This window comes from Penaeus vannamei, chromosome 1 (assembly GCF_042767895.1).
Source record: "Penaeus vannamei isolate JL-2024 chromosome 1, ASM4276789v1, whole genome shotgun sequence".
Lineage (NCBI taxonomy): Eukaryota > Metazoa > Arthropoda > Malacostraca > Decapoda > Penaeidae > Penaeus > Penaeus vannamei.
In genome coordinates this window covers 8,555,415-8,559,385 of record NC_091549.1, presented here as the reverse complement: position 1 = coordinate 8,559,385, position 3,971 = coordinate 8,555,415, and the positions used below count along the sequence as shown (strand labels likewise).

Below are 3,971 nucleotides of genomic sequence, written 5' to 3'. Positions count from 1 at the left end.
CTGGGACACTGGCTACCCCGGATTTAATTTTTCATTGCAATCCATCCATCACTTTTTGAGTAATTGTTCTGCTCATTCAAGCCACCCACATGTCGACTCCCAATCTACCATCGTCTACACAAAAACAGACTCATATTCTTCCCTCGTTTGCCCAAGAAGTAAATAAATAAACAAATGCAACTTACAGCATAATCTACCCCTTATGCATAGGGAATATAATTAATAAGATAGTAGTACCAATAATACTCATCCTTTTAGAGATCTATACTATTGCCATGGTCATTTTCAATAACACTATCAACATTATCATCACCAGAATTGATGTCATCAAAATATATACCAATACTCAGAACATTTATTATCATCATTCATAGTACATGCATTAGCCTATCATGAACTCAGTATTATCTGGATCTTCTTCATTTATACCATTTACTATCAATTTCACGACTCGTGTAACTGAATGATTTCCCTTCTATATTAAATATACAAGAGAATAATTTTTCTCCTGAGGTGAATGTACTTACCATTATAATCATACTGCTATTACTGCTAACAGCTCTTTACAAAACTTTCACCAAAATTATGTTCTCTGATTTTAAAAACTTATAACCTTTGGGAGTTTTTTCTTTATTCTTTAATCAAATTAATTTCTGTCCACAAGCATTTCTAATAATACCTCACCTTATAGCACTCACTGTATATAAATAGAAAATACAAGATGATAACGTTATCTTTTACCTTATCTCTGAACCCTATTTGTTGAAGATAAGGCAAAAGGTCATTCTATTACAATACTTCTCCCTATTTATTTGGCAGAATTCACAATAAGGAGTTACACTCATTAATTCAACATAAATAACCTATATGGCATAAGTTGATTCCTTGGCAAGCAACTAAAAGAAATCCAAACAAATAGCAAGATCTAAAGACACATTAGGCCCTGCTATATTTATGGAGTATCAAAATTACAAGCTCATATACAGTAAAAAAAAAGAAAATGATGCTGGAATATCATAATATAAACTATCTTGTTTAAAAATCAAATTTTCATTTATAGATTTTCTGTCAATGAATAAAACAAAAATAATACTGGTAATGGAAATAATAGAAAAAATAATGGTAAAAAACACAGCATTCAAAATATAATTCTTTGAAAGATCCAGCAGGTGACATGCATTACTTTGTGAATACGTTCAAGACAAAAAGATTAGAATTTTCATAACATATTGCACTACAAAAACATCTGATACAAGACGAAAAGAATTAAACCCCATTAACATATCAGGGTAATATGGGAGTGATGATTCAAAAACTTAAATCCTATTCCTTTTTATATCATGTGACTATACATGTTGCCTAAAATAAAAGAAAATAAAAAATCAATTTCAGACATTGTACAATTCTTTTCCTGATGCAAAATAAGAACAAACAAATAAAACCTTGCTTTAAAACCAATTTCAGGCAAACATTCATTAAAGTAAAAGGACCCAGACACTTACAATGTATCATTAAAGTAGAAATGTATTTGAACACCTATTTATACAACTGTTTGACTATAAGCTGGCAGAACTTGTAGAAAATGGCTCTATTATCTATATTGTAAATATCATAATTTAAAAAAATAACTGATAATTACGTCACTTCTAAATGCAAATCACAGGTTTCTATGGTAAGAAGCCTATTAATTTTAATAGAAAAACTGAAAATACTCTTATATATTAGTATAATTATTCCCATGTATGACTACATCCAATACTTCTTCCCAAACACTTGATGTCCTACACCATATCAATATAAGTAATCATGTTGCGTTTGTAGATGAGACAATACAAGTGGGACCCTTTGTCTGCATACAGTACCACATATGCAGACTATATTTTTCTGAATCAAAGATATTAGAAGAGATATATAAGCCAACAGTTTAATCTATGACATGAATTGCCAATGGAGACTGTTACTGATATTTAGGGAGCTATAACTAGATAGGGAACAGAATATAAAAGATCACTAAACTAAAAATATTAATGCACCATTACTGAAGGTGTAAAAAATCGGAATTACTTTTATATCTTTGAGAGAGCAGCTTTATATGGCAGTAATGGCAGTGCAAAACTTATTAATATTACTAATGTTTCATACTCATTCTATACTGTGACAGATCTGCAAAACAAGATTTGCAACAAAGGAAACTTTCTAACCATTCATGAACAAAACTGAATAAGTACTTAATAGGTTAACCCTGAAAATCCAACCCACAATGATTTAGCATAGAGACATATTGTGCTGTCAGGTGAGTTGTAGCAGACCCCTGCAACCTGCAGTGCGTCAGATTTCCCCCAGGTTGGGCCCAGAGCCATAGCCGTGTCCTCGCACCTCACCATCAGCAGCCTCTCGATGACTAATACTAAGACCTGATTGGTTGAGATGGACAGCTCCTGGCTCGCTCATTGGACTGCAGGTACCCCTGACTCCAGGGTAGCTGACACAGCCTGAGAGTACTTAAGCTCCAGCGCCTGGGCCAAGATCATCAATCAACGATCCTCCATCTGAGCAAGACAACAGCAGCAGCAACTCCAAGCCATCCTAGGCCTCTGTCGTCTGGGAGCCTCACTGGCTCTCTCCGTCGATTTCCAATTTCTCTCCAGCACCCAGCCATACCTGTCGGAACTCACACCCACAACAGTCACTCACTAAAGAGATATTAGACCAGTTAAATAGAGGATGACCAACCACCCTCTATACTGGTGACCCCAGAGGGAAACGAACACGGCTATCGCTCGCTCGCTTAGCTCCCTCACTGGAGAGGGAGTACCTGTAGCTGACCCCCACAACCTGCAGTGCGGCATACTTCCCCCCAGGTTGGGTCCAGATCTATAGCTGCATCCTCGCACCCCACCACCAGCAGCCTCTGGATGACTGATGCTGAGACCTGATTGGTTGTCATGGACAGCTCCTGGCTTGCTCATTGGACTGCTCCCAGGTAGCTGAAACAGCTTGAGAGTACTTAAGCTCCAGCGCCTGGGCCGAGATCTCACTCAACAATCTTCCATCTGAGCAAGACAACAGCAGCAGCAACTCCAGGCCTGCCTAGGCCTCCACAGTCCGAGAGCCTCACCGGCTCTACCCATCGATCTCCAACTCCACTCCAGCACCCAGCCATACCTATGGGAACTCACACCCACAACAGTCACTCACTAAAGAGATGTTAGACCAGTTAAATAGAGGATGACCAACCACCTTTTATAGAGTCATCTCCCTATAGTATTAGCTTTTGAAAACTGACAGTTTTTTAAAGACCTCTATTTCACACGGAATGACATATAGCAAGTATAAACTAGTATAACTAGCACTGTTTGCCCCTTTTTCTTCTATCCTCAAAGTTATGGAGATTTTTCTACTTCTATCCCTATATCTCCTACCACCATCATCATGTCTGTGTCCAGGAGGCCTCTCCCACTTAATCCTCCCCTTCTACCCCTTCAAGCCATTAGAGATTAATATATCCCATCCCCTACCTCCTAACCTAGGATTCCCTCCTCTTTCACTCAATCTAACTTTATTACATTACTTTCATACATACATTATATAATACTATACAAATAAACATGATTTTTCACAAAGTAAAGAATAATGATTATTAGTTTTGTTGGTTTATATGTTTATTTACATCTTTTCCTTAAGCTTTACAAATTTTCTCTCATGTGGAAGGGGAAGCTTTTCCAGATTTATTAATGCACTATTTGATATCTATCTGGCATGCTGTCTGTACCTAGTACTGAATATATTCTACACCCTTCTCCGTTTCGCATGAAAAACATATGGTACGGAAAATATTGTCATAATAAACTTATTTTGTAACTTGTATAACATAATTCATCCATTTGTTAATTCTACATAAATTCCCTTTTTATGTGATGCTGTGACCCTCTGATCGGCAATTCTGCGTCCAATTTGAAGAATCCTGCTGT

General features: G+C 36.8%; 1 long non-coding RNA gene across 3 annotated transcripts in view; it reads right to left on the bottom strand.

Moving 5' to 3' along the window:
* Positions 1-341: 341 nt before the first annotated feature.
* The window catches only part of LOC113802625 (uncharacterized), a 12,796-nt gene continuing 9,166 nt past the window's right edge, over positions 342-3,971 (bottom strand). For all 3 annotated transcript variants that reach the window (XR_003475438.2, XR_011399247.1, XR_003475437.2), the window contains exon 5: positions 342-3,971. This exon is cut by the window's right edge. This is a non-coding gene — a long non-coding RNA (uncharacterized lncRNA).